General features: G+C 42.6%; 1 protein-coding gene across 1 annotated transcript in view; it reads left to right on the forward strand.

The window, feature by feature from the left end:
• The window catches only part of chrna8 (cholinergic receptor, nicotinic, alpha 8), a 196,897-nt gene that overhangs the window by 138,858 nt on the left and 44,729 nt on the right, over nt 1–13,310 (forward strand). The gene's annotated exons all lie outside the window — the stretch shown is intronic.

Here is a 13,310-nt window from a genome sequence, read left to right on the forward strand (position 1 = left end):
ACTAATCCCCTCTGCCTGCCCTTGGTCTATATCCCTCCATTCCTTGCATATTCATGTGCTTACCTAAAAGTCTCTTAAACCTGAATTGACCTTGACAAACTGCTTGCCTAGGTTAAAATCAAAGTGTAAGCCTTTGATGTTAGAAATGTTTATAAGACGTTTGAATATACTTGGCATGCTATATTCTTAGATTTCTTTAATCCTAGAATTGTGACTTTCAATGGTTTGGGGATCTCCAGCTCTGCATCAAGAGGAATGTGTTCAAGCCTTTTCCTGTTTCACTATTACCCAGAGAGTCTTTAGTTTTTGGTTATTTTCTCAATGTCAACACCTCGGCCCTCAGAGTCAGGTTGCTAGTCAAGCCGAAATCCTTTCCTCCAGTAGTACAAATTCTTGTGATTGTTTGATATTTCATATTCTTGCATCGGTCCTGATGAATGCAAGACACAAAGCTTTCCCAACTTGTCTCCCTTTTCAGAAATGAACCATTTCTGTTGATACAGACATGTGTATGCATGCGATACGATGGAGGAATGCTGAGATGGTGAAGAGACAGATATGTCGTGGGATTCACAGTTGTCCCACTGACAGAGTTAAAAATACTCAGAAAGTAACTTGTTGCAAGCCCAATAAATTAACGTAGTTCAAGCCGAGGAGAAACAAAGTTACATAAGAATAAGATTGATTCAAAATCATTGAAATGTATTGTTTAGAAATTTGTTCACAAGAGGTGACAGATATCAAGCTTGAAATGTCAATGAGGTGTTTTGAAACTTACTTTAGTCACTGATCTTGAACTCAGGATCTCAATATGCTGGTCCTTGGAGTTTCATTGGAGAGAAAACCCTTTTTGATGCAACACAATTCTGTAGCAAACATCAGAGATACACATCTGTCAAATTGGGAAAGTAAGATATTTTATGGGATAATGCACACAACTGGAATTCCTTGGGTCTCCAAGCACTAAACATAAATGCATTTCCCGAGTGGTATTTCCGATCAGAATTCCTCAGACATACTCAAGGTCAGTGCGGGGTCAAGTGATTTACAAATGTCAGACATCTCCATATCAAGGTTGGTACATCTTTGGTATGAGCTACAGGAGGGTAAAACAGTACCGATTAGTCACTTTGTGGTCACATTTCTTTCTTTTTCCTGTTGCATGAGACAGGTAAAGCACATCAAGTCATACAGTTGTACAACACAGAAACAGATCTTTCAGTCCAACTTGTCCATGCTGACCAAATATTCTAATTAATCTAGTCATGATTGCATCTTTCTTTTTTTGTAGCTCATTTTCCCTTTTAAGAGCCTGAAGCTAGAAGCTTTAGCTTGAGCAGTCCCCTCCACATAACTCACTTTGATAAGGAAACTCTTCTGCTTTTACCACCTGCAGTAGAAAGGTTGGAAGGATTCCCAGGTATTATGTTTTGAAGACGCCTTCCATGACCATCAAGGGATAAGTGGCACTCAAATCCCAGTGTCTAGGGCTCAAAGTCTAGGAGTCTATGTGCCCTGTATCAAGGCCTCTTTGGACATTGTGTGTTATTCTTGTGCAGCTGAGCAGTTGATTATATTTATGTTGGATTGAAGAAGAACAGACATCTATTCCCTCATAGGGTCCCATTTGCATTGCTGAAGGGATCAGAATGTGGAGAAATTTCCAGTCAGCTTTCTTTAATTGCAACTAGCAAGTCTCTCAACAACCCTAACTGATAATTAACCTCATGGGCATGGATAACGCTGTTGGTCCTAAACCATCCTCCACAGACATAGTCAGCACTGAAAATTACATCAGAAAACAAGCAAGCCAATCAATATTAGCAGTCTCAATGCCCTTTGTTTCTCAGTTTCATGGAAATGATGGTCAGGCCTGTTATACCAGACATCTGCTGCCTTCTCCTTATGGGCCCAATGATTTCCACACCAGAAATACTTTGACTAGGGAGGACATAGAAAAACTGAATTAAATACTTAATTTGTGATTCATCTTGAATGATGGAAAAACTATTTCCCAATGCATAAAGACGCATTACAGAAATTCACCAAGGCTACTTAAGCAGCACCTCCTAAACCCATGGCCACTACTCTTTCGCATATTTTCCACTCAATGCCAGCTCCACACCCTGATTGTTGTGATAGAGTCATGTTATATCACCATTTTCTCATTATGTTGCTCACTTGTGGTGGAGTATCAGTATCGGGAGAGTAGTAGTTGGTTGCCCTCAATTTATGTGTGTATATATGTATGTGTATATGGCAATTGACAGGAGTATTATCCAACAAAATGGGTCACCAAGCCACGGAAACAGATATTAGCATCTCTGGAAGTAGATTTTATGAATGGTCTTAAGGAATTTTAGAGAAGTTTAAGTAAACCTGTACAGCTATCTGACTAGACAGCACTGCCTCTGCTGTTTGGTTTCATATATCTCTGGACATCAGAGTTTGTTCTAAGAAAGTGAACAAACAGTGAAATTTATAGCTGGCCTTGAAGAAACCTGTATGGGAAGCTCACAGCCGGGGGACATCTAAATGTTTTTCTGAAAGGTGTAACCTTACTTTTATTTTTATAAATCTACAATTGTGAGTAGAATGGGTTTTTTTTTAATATATAGAGTCATAGAGATGTAGAAACAGACCCGACATTCCAACTTGTCCATGCCAATCAGATATCCTAAATAAATCTAGTCCTATTTGCCAGCATTTGACACATATCCCTCTAAACCCTTCCTATTCATAGACCCATCCAGATGGCTCTTATATGTTGTAAGTGTACCAGCCTCCACTACTTCCTCTGGTAGCTTATTTCATATAAGCACCACCCTCTGTGTGAAAAGATTTCCCCTTAGGTCCTTTTTAAAATCTTAGACTTCTTGCCTTAAACCTACGCCCTTTGGTTCTGGACTTCTCCCCCCCATCCCCCCCTTCCTCCCCCAGGGAAAAAAACCTTCTCTATTTACTCTATCCATGCCACTTATGATTTTATAAACCTCAATGGTCACCCCTCAGCCTCCGACGCTCCAGGAAAGATGGCACCAGCCTATTCAGCTTCTCCCTATAGCTCAAACTCTCCAATGCTTGTAAATCTTCTCTGAACCTTTTCAAGTTTCACAACGTCCTTCCTATAGCTTCCTATAGAAGCAAAGAGGTCCTTCTGCAGCTGTACAGGGTCCTGGTGAGACCACACCTGGAATATTGTGCGCAGTTTTGGTCTCCAAATTTGAGGAAAGACATTCTGGCTATTGAGGGAGTGCAGCGTAGGTTCACGAGGTCAATTCCCGGAATAGCGGGATTATCTTACGCTGAAAGATTGGAGCGACTGGGCTTATATACGCTTAAGTTTAGAAGGCTGAGAAGGGATCTGATTGAGACGCATAAGATTATTAAAGGATTGGACACTCTAGAAGAAGGAAGCATGTTTCCGCTGATGGGTGAGTCCCGAACCAGAGGAAACAGTTTAAAAATAAGGGTTAGGCCACTTTGAACAGAGTTGAGGAGAAACTTCTTCACCCAGAGAGTGGTGGATGTATGGAATGCTCTGCCCCAGAAGGCTGTGGAGGCCAAGTCTCTGGATCCTTTCATAAAGAGTTGGGTAAAGCTCTTCAGGATAGTGGAATCAAGGGTTATGGGGATAAGGCAGGAACAGGATACTGATTGAGGATGATCAGCCATGATCATAATGAATGGTGGTGCTGGCTCGAAGGGCAGAATGGCCTACTCCTGCACCTATTGTCTATTGAGATCAGAATGGCATGCAGGATTCCAAAAGTGATCCAAAAGTGGCCACAACATGACCTCCCAACTCCTATACTCAATACTCTTACTGTTAGGTTCTTTTCCCGAGATGCAATTCGGACACATCGACTTCTGCAAACAGTTAAAGTTTATCAAAGCTTGTACAAGCTAGCTGACCCCTTTGACCCTCCTCGCAGGCATGTGAAGTCGGGTCAAAGACGCCCCGAACAAAGAAAACACAACCCCTTTATAAGGTAAGTTGGTAATGCTCACAGGTACACTGGCCACTCCCACCTCCCCATAACATGTGACCCCAGGTACAGTGGTAGGATGAGGTCATCCTTGGAGATAATGCAAATGTAAATGCCCTAGTCCTGGGGAATCGTTAAGCAAACAATTTCCTGACTCCATGATTCCCCAAGACAATGCAGTTGTGCTATGTCCTAGCTTCGGGGGATAGTTACGAAAGCATTTCTGAATGGAAGGGACTGAATAAGAGTTTAACTTGACAATAGCAGCAGAACAGCAGTAAATGGCCACCTAAATGAACTGTGAGTCATCCACATTCCTGCATGCATGTCGCCCCCACCCAATGACAGTACAATTTAACCCTTTAACATTACACTAATGTCCCGAAAGGTAGTACAATTTAATCTTTTAACATTATATGACCAATAAAGGTAAGCATACCCAACACCTTTTTCACTATTCTATCTATTTATGATTTTACTTGTAAGGAACTATGAACCTGTTTTGTTGAGATCTGTCTTTGATTAAACATTAAAAATATAAAACGTAAGTACTAAATTATCCTGGAGCAGCGCTTTTAGAGAACTAAGACTGTGTTGTTTTCTGGGTCTGTAGATTGTTAAGGTGCAAAGGTGTAAAGTGATGTGCTCTTCCTGTTGGATGTGGGACCCAAGGAGATACTGAGACAAGAGATCAGTTTGAGCCTGGTACAGTTGGTAAAAGTAATGAGTCAAACAGCCAGGATAAGCAGTAATAAATCAGAGAATGAGGTAGGACTGATAAATTAAACTGCATTTATTTGAATGCAAGCGACTTAACAAGTAAAGCAAATGAACTCAAGGCATAGTTGGGATCATGGGTCTGGGATATCATAGCAATTACAGAGATGTAGCTCAGGGAAAGATAGGACTGACAGCCTAATATCACAGGGTATAGATGGTATAGGAAGGATGGAAATGGGGGGCAAGAGGAGGGGGAATGGAAGGGTAACATTTTTTTTTCTTTTTATTTATTCATGGGCATTACTGGCCGGCCAGCATTTATTGCCAATCCCTGGTTGACCTTGAGAAGGTGGTGGTGAGCTGCTTTCTTGAACTGCTGCAGTGTACTTGCTGTGGGTTGACCCACAAAGCCATTACAGAGGGAATTCCAGGATCTTCAGCTGCTTCATCAATGACATTCCCTCAATTGTATGGACAGAAGTGGGGATGTTCACTGATGATTGCACCCTTTCAGCACCATTTGCGATTCCCCAGACACTGAAGCAGTCCATGTAAAAATGCAACAAGATCTGGGCAAGATCCAGGCTTAGGCTGACCCAGTGGCAAGTAACATTTGTGCCAGGCAATGACTATCACCAACAAGAGACAATCAAATCACTGTTCCTTGATATTCAATGGTGTTACCATCACTGAATCCCCCACTATCGACATCCTGGGAGTTATCATTGATCAGAAACTCAACTGGACTCACCAAATAAATGCGGTTCCTACTAAAGCAGGTCAGAGGCTAGCAATACTGAGGCGAGTAACTTCACCTCCTGACTCCCCAAAGCCTGTCCACCATCTACAAGGCACAAATTAAAAGAGTGATGGAATACTCTCCACTTGCCTGGATGAGTGCAGTCCCAACAACATTCAGGAAGCTTGACACCATCCAGGACAAAACAGCCTGCTCGATTGGCAATCATTCTCTCCCTACACCACTGATGCTCAGTTGCAGCAGTGTGTACTATCTACAAAATGCAGAAATTCACCAAAGATCCTCAGACAGCATCTTCCAAGCCCATGACCACTTCCATTTAGAAGAACAAGGGCAGCAGATGTATGGGAACACCACCACCTTCAAGTTTCCTTCCAAGCCACTCACCATTCTGACTTGGAAATATATCACCATTCCATCACTGTCATTGGGTCAAAATCCTGGAATTCCCTCTGTAATGGCCTTGTGGGTCAACCCACAACAGGTACACTGCAGCAGTTCAAGAAAGCAGCTCACTACCACCTTCTCAAGGGCAACTAGGGATAGGCAATAAATGCTGGCCAGCCAGTAATGCCCGTGAGGGACTCCAGCAATGTCCTGGAGCTGAGATGACTGACCTCCAACAGCCATAACTATGTGTCAGGTATGTCTCTAATTACCCAGAGAGTTTTCCGATGATACCCAATGATTCCAGTTTTGCTAGAGCTCTGTGATGTCACACTCGACTGAAAGTAGCCTTAATGTCAAGCACTGTCAATCTCCCCTCCCCTCTGGAATTAGAATGGCTGTATTTAGGGAGAATACTCTGAGGAGTACGTCCTGAGAAGATTTTTGGGTGGAACTGAGAAATAAGAAAGTGATGATCATATTACTGGAATTGTACTATAGATTCCCTGCCCCCCCCCCCCCCCCCCCCCTCCCCCCCGTAGGAAATTGAGAAGAAAATTTGTAAGGAAATCTCTGTTAACTGTAAGAATAATAGTGTTCGTAATGGCCGGGGATTTTAACTTTCCAAACATAATTGGGTCTGCCATAGTGTTAAGGGCTTGGATGGAGAGGAATTTTAGTGTGTAAAAGACAGCTTTCTGATTCAATATGTGGATGTACCTACTCAAGAAGGTGTAAAACATGACCAACACTTGGGAATTAAGGCAGATCAGGTGACTGGGGTGTAGGTGGGGGAGCATTTTGGGGCCAGTGATCATAATTCTATTTGCTTTAAAATAACGATGGAAAAGGATAAACCAGATCTAAAAGTTAAAGTTCTAAATTGGAGGAAGGCCAACTTTGATGGTATTCGGCAAGAACTATCAAAAGTTGATTGGGGTTGAATATTTGCAGGTAAAGGGATGGCTGGAAAATGGGAAGCCTTAAAAATGGATAACGAGAGTCCAGAGACAGTATGTTCCTCTTAGGGTGAAGGCCAAGGCTGATAAGTGTAAAGAATACTGGATGATGAGAGAAATTGAGGTTTTGGTTAAGAAAAAGAAGGAAGCACATTGTCAGGTGTGGACAAAAAGGGATTAAGTGAATCCCTAGAAGAGCATAACGGCAGTAGAAGTTGGCAGATAGAATTAAGGAGAATCCAAAGGCATTTTACAAATATATTAAGTACAAAAGGGTAACTAGGGAGAGAATAGGGCCCCTCAAAGTTCAGCAAGGTGGCCTTTGTGTGGAGCCACAGAAAATGGGGGAGATACTAAATGAAAAATTTGCATCAGTATTTACTTTGGAAAAGGATATGGAAGATATAGACTGTAGGGAAATAGATGGTGACATCTTGCAAAATGTCCAGATTACAGAGGAGGAAGTGCTGGATGTCTTGAAACGGTTAAAGGTAGATAAATCCCAGGACCTGATCAGGTGTACCTGAGAACGCTGTGGGAAGCTAGAGAAGTGATTGCTGGGCTTCTTGCTGAGATATTTGTATCATCGATAGTCACAGGTGAGGTGCCAGAAGATTGGAGGTTGGCAAACGTGGTGCCACTGTTTAAGAAAGGTGTAAGGATAAGCCAGGGAACTATAGACCAGTGAGCCTGACATTGGTGGTGGGCAAGTTATTGGAGGGAATCCTGAGGGATAGGATATACATGTATTTGGAAAGGCAAGGACTGATTAGGGATAGTCAACATGGCTTTGTGCGTGGGAAATCATGTCTCACAAACTTGATTGAGTTTTTTGAAGAAGTAATAGAGAAAATTGATGAGGACAGAGCAGTAGATGAGATCTATATGAACTTCAGTAAGGCGTTTGACAAGGTTCCCCATGGGAGACTGATTAGCAAGGTTAGATCTCATGGAATACAGGGAGAACTAGTCATTTGGATCCAGAACTGGCTCAAAGATAGAAGACAGAGGGTGGTGGTGGAGGGTTGTTTTTCAGACTGGAGGCCTGTGACCAGTGGAGTGCCACAAGGAACGGTGCTGGGCCCTCTACTTTTTGTCATTTACATAAATGATTTGGATGTGAGCATAAGAGGTACAGTTAGTAAGTTTGCAGATGACACCAAAATTGGAGGTGTACTGGACAGCGAAGAGGATTACCTCAGATTACAACAGGATCTGGACCAGATGGGCCAATGGGCTGAGAAGTGGCAGATGGAGTTTAATTCAGATAAATGTGAGGTGCTGCATTTTGGGAAAGCAAATCTTAGCAGGACTTGTACACTTAATGGTAAGGTCCTAGGGAGTGTTGCTGACCAAAGAGACCTTGGAGTGCAGGTTCATAGCTCCTTGAAAGTGGAGTCGCAGGTAGATAGGATAGTGAAGAAGGCGTTTGTATGCTTTCCTTTATTGGTCAGAGTATTGAGTACAGGAGTTGGGAGGTCGTGTTGCAGCTGTACAGGACATTGGTTAGGCCACTGTTGGAATATTGAGTGCAATTCTGGTCTCCTTCCTATTGGAAAGATGTTGTTAAACTTGAAAAGGTTCAGAAAAGATTTACAAGGATGTTGCCAGGGTTGGAGGATCTGAGCTACAGGGAGAGACTGAACAAGCTGGGGCTGTTTTCCCTGGAGTGTCGGAGGCTGAGGGGTGACCTTATAGAGGTTTACAAAATTATGAGAGACATGGATAGGATAAATAGACAAAGTCTTTTCCTGGGGGTCGGGGAGTCCGGAACTAGAGGACATAGGTTTAGGGTGAGAGGGGAAAGATATAAAAGAGACCTAAGTGGCAACTTTTTCAAGCAGAGGATGGTATATGTATGGAATGAGCTGCCAGAGGATGTGGTGGAGGATGGTACAATTGCAACATTTAAGAGGCATTTGGATGGGTATATGAATAGGAAGGGTTTGGAGGGATATGGGCTGGGCGCTGGCAGGTGGGACTAGATTGGGTTAGGATATCTGGTCGGCATGGATGGGTTGGACCAAAGGGTCTGTTTCCATGCTGTACATCTCTATGACTCTATGACTCTAAGTATATTTAAGTGGGAAATCAGAAGAGCAAAAAGGGGAAGTGAGATAGCTTTGGAAAATAGGGTTAAGGAGAATCCAAAGGGATTCTCCAAATACATTAAGGACAAAAGTATAACTAGGGAGAGAATAGGCCCCCTTAAAGATCAAGAAAGAGGCCTATATGTGGAACTGCAAGAGTTTGTGGAGATAGCGATATCTTGAAAAATGTCCATATAACAGAGGAAGTGGTACTGCATGTCTTAAAATGCATAATAGTGGATAAAACCCCAGGACTGGATCAAGTGTCCCCTAGAACTCTGTGGGAAGCTAGGGAAATGATTGCTGGACCCCTTGCTGAGATATTTGTATCATCGATAGCCACAGGTAAGGTGCTGGAAGACTGGAAGTTGGCTAACGTGGTGCCACTATTTAAGAAAGGTGGTAAGGAAAAACGAGGGAAGTAAATACCGGTGAGCCTGACATCTGTGGTGGACGAGTTCTTGGAGGTGATCCTGAGGGACAAGATTTAAACGTATTTGGAAAGACAAGGACTGATGAGTGATAGTCAACATAGCTTTGTCCATGGGAAATTGTGTCTCAATAACTTGATTGAGTTTTTTGAAGAAGTGACAAAAAGGATTGTTGAGGGCAGAGCGGTGGATCTGATCTACATGGACTTCAGTAAGGTGTTCAACAAGGTTCCTCATGGTAGGCTGGTTAGCAAAGTTAGATCACATGGAATACAGGAAGAACCAGTCATTTGGATACAGAACTGGCTTGCAGGAAGGAGACAGAGTGCGGTGGTGAAGGGTATTTTTTCAGACTGGAGGTCTGTGAGCAGTGGTGTGCCACAAGGTCCACTGTTCTTCTTCGTTTATGTAAATAGTTGGGAGAAAGTGACGACTGCAGCTGCTGGAGAATCAGAGTCAAAACGTGTATTGCTGGAAAAGCACAGTGCCTCAGGCAGCATCCGAACAGCAGGAGAGTCAATATTTTGGGCATAAGCCCTTCATCGGGTATGTGGATGTGAACATAGAAGGTGTGGTTAGCAAGTTTGTAGATGACACCAAAATTGGTGGTGTCATGGGTAGCGAAGAAGGTTACCTCAGAGTACAACAGGACCTTGATCAGATGAGCCAATGGAATGAGGAATGGCAAATTAAGTTTCATTTAGATAAATTTGGAAAGGCAAATCAGGGCAGGAATTATATACTTAATGGTATGGTCCTGAGAAACGTTGTTGAGCAAAGAGACCTTAGAGTTCAGGTTTATAGTTCCTTGAAAGTGGAGTCATAGTTAGATAGGATAGTTTGGAGAAAGTGAGGATTGCAGATGCTGGAGATCAGTCGAAGAGTATGGTACTGGGAAAGCACAGCAGGTCAGGCAGCATCCAAGGAGTAGGAGAATCGACATTTCAGGCATAAGCCCTTCATTAGGAATTCTTGAGACAGGATAGTTTGGTATGCTTGCCTTTTTTGTCAGTGCATTGAGTATAGGAGTTGGGAGGTTATATTGTGGCTGTACAGGACATTGGTTTGGCCACTTTTAGAATATTTTGCATCAAATTCTGGTCTCCCTACTATAGGAAGGATAGGGTCCAGAATGGATTTACAAGGATGTTGCCAAAGTTGGAAGGTTTAAACTGTAGGGAAATACTTAAATAAGCTGGCACTATTTTCCCAGGAGCGTCAGAGGCTGGGGAATGACCTTACAGAGGTTTATAAAATCATGAAGGTCATGGATAGGATAAATAGATGAGTTTTTGCCCAACATAGGGGGTGCCAAAAGTGGAGGGCAGAGGTTTAGGGTGAGAGGGGAAAGATTTAAAAGGCACCTAAGGGGCAACTTTACACGCAGAGGGTAGTGCGTGCATGGAATGATCTGCCAGAGGAAGTGGTGGAGGCTGGTACAATTACAGAACTTAAAAGGCATCTGGATGGGTATATGAATGGGAAGGGTTTAGAGAGATATGTGCCGAATGCTGACAAATGGGACTACATTTATTTAGCATATCTGGTTGGCATATTTGAGTTAGACTGAAGGGCCTGTTTCCATGCTGTAATGTCAATGTTTAGACTTTAGCAGGAGTGGAGTGATTAAACTCGAGAATATGCAAAGTGCCAGAATTGCAAAAGCACAGTGATCTTGGAGATTGTAGTGTTGGAATAGCTTATAGAGACAGAAAGTGAAAAGGTCATGGAAGGATTTGCAAACAAGGATGAGAATTTTAAAACTGAGTGTTAACGTGATTGCGTGACAGGATGAATTAAGACTTGAAAATTTTGAAAAAGGGTTTTCAGCAATGTGAATGTATTAACATATATGCTTTATCATATTTGATGGATAAAATTGTTGGACATTGTGAAGAATTTTATCAGCTTTTTTTGGAAATGCACTGTAAATACTATGTGAAACATCAAACTGACAGAAGATATTTTCTAACAATTCACTTCGCATGACGTTATGGATAATCCAGAGAGATTCTACAAGTATATTAAGAGGAAAAGAACAACTAGGGAAAGAGTAGGGCCTCTAAAAGATCAATGAGGCCATCTGTGTTGAATCTCAGAGGTGGGAGAGTTATTAAGTTAATATTTTGCATCTACAGTTTTTACTATAGAGAAAGGAATAGAGCCTAGAGAACTCAGGGAAATAAATATTGATGTGGAGAAGTTGACATTTCAGTCGACATGCTTCATCAAGACTGGAGAGGGAAAAGGACCTCAAATAAATGGGTGGGGTGTGGTTGGGAAATTTAGATGGGGTAGCAATAGGGGAATGCAAGTAGGGAATTATTGTGATCGGTCAGTGGGAAGGGTGGAGCAGATAGATGGGAAGGAAGATGGAGGGGTAAAGTCAAATCAAGGAGGCCATTACCCCCTCTGGCATGTCACCGCCCATTTCAATTCCTGCTCCCACTCCCCCTCCGACATGTCCATTCTTGGCCTCCTCCATTGCCACATTGAATCAGACCACAAATAGGAGAAACAACACCTTATCTTCTGCCTGGGCAGCACACAGCCCGGAGGACTTAACATTGAATTTTCTAATTTCAAATAACCTTCCACCCAACCCCTGTCTCCCTTTCCAGTCCAACCTCTTCACTTCCATTTCACCTCCCAACCCTTCCAGCTACCAACTGGATTCATTCCTCCCATCAACTAACCAGGCCTCAATATAATCCTCACTAGGTTACTATCTCCCTACCCCCAACCTCATCCCATGTTCAGCCCTTACACTTCTCCCCACCTCCTTGACCTGACCTTACCTGTCCATCTTCCTTTTGAACTCAACGCTCCAACCTTCCCTCTGACCTATCACAATAACCTTCTACCTGCATTCGCCTATAACTATCCCACCTACATTTTCTCGGCCCCACTTCCCTCCCTCTATTTGTTTCTGAGCTCCCTACCACCTCCCCAGTCCTGATGAAGGGTCTAAACCCGCAACATTGACTTCTGCACCTCCTGATGCTGCCTGCCTTGCTGTGTTCTTCCAACCTCTTGTTTCTCTACTTTGCATTCCAGCATCTGCAGTTTTTTTTAAATCTCTAAATAAATATTGATGTTTGAAGACAGTTCATATGACAGAAGCAGAAGTTTTGGAGGTCTTAGAAAACATAGAAGTGGATAAATCTCTGGGACCTGATCAAGTTTATTGAGGGATGTTGTGGGAAGTTAGGGAGGAAATTGCAGGGCTCCTAGCAGAAATATTTGTCTCATCTATAACCATGGGTGAGGTGCCGGAGGACTGGGTGGTGGCTATTGTTGTGCCTTTATTTAAGAAAGGCTGCAAGGAAAAGCATAGGAACTATAGACCTGTGAGTCTGACGTCAGTGGTGGATAAGTTATTGGAGGTGATTCTAAAATATAGGATTTATATGCATTTGGAGATGCAAAGACTGATCAGGGATAGTCAGCATGGCTTTGTGTGAGGGAAATTGTGTCTTTTAAACATGATTGAGTTTTTTGAGGCGATTACCAAAAAGATTGATGAGGGTAGAACAGTAGACGTTGTTTATTTGGACTTTAAAAAGCTTTCAAGAAGGTTCTGTATGGTAGACTAATTGGTAAAGTTGGATCACCTGAGATTCAGGGTGAGCTTGCCAATTTGATACAAAATTGAGTTTAAGATAGAAGGTGGTGGTAGATTGTTATTTTTTGGACTGGAGGTCTGTGACCTGCGGTGTTCCATAGGGATCAGTACCGGGTCCACTTTTGTTTATCATTTGTATAAATTGGTGGTATAGTGGCAGTGAAGAAGGTTACCTAAGAATACAAAGCAGCTGGATAGGATGGGACTTTTTTGCTGGAGCACAGGAAGTTGAGGGGTGACTTTTATAGAGGTTTATAAAATCACAAGGGGCATAGACAAGGTGAATAGTAAAGGTTTTTCTCTGACGTGGGGAAGTTCAAATTCGGGGCATAATTTTAAGGTGAGAGGA

This window comes from Chiloscyllium plagiosum, unplaced genomic scaffold (genome assembly GCF_037043375.1).
Source record: "Chiloscyllium plagiosum isolate Xiang-an unplaced genomic scaffold, Cpla_swu_hap1 HiC_scaffold_2, whole genome shotgun sequence".
In the NCBI taxonomy this organism is placed as follows: Eukaryota; Metazoa; Chordata; class Chondrichthyes; order Orectolobiformes; family Hemiscylliidae; genus Chiloscyllium; species Chiloscyllium plagiosum.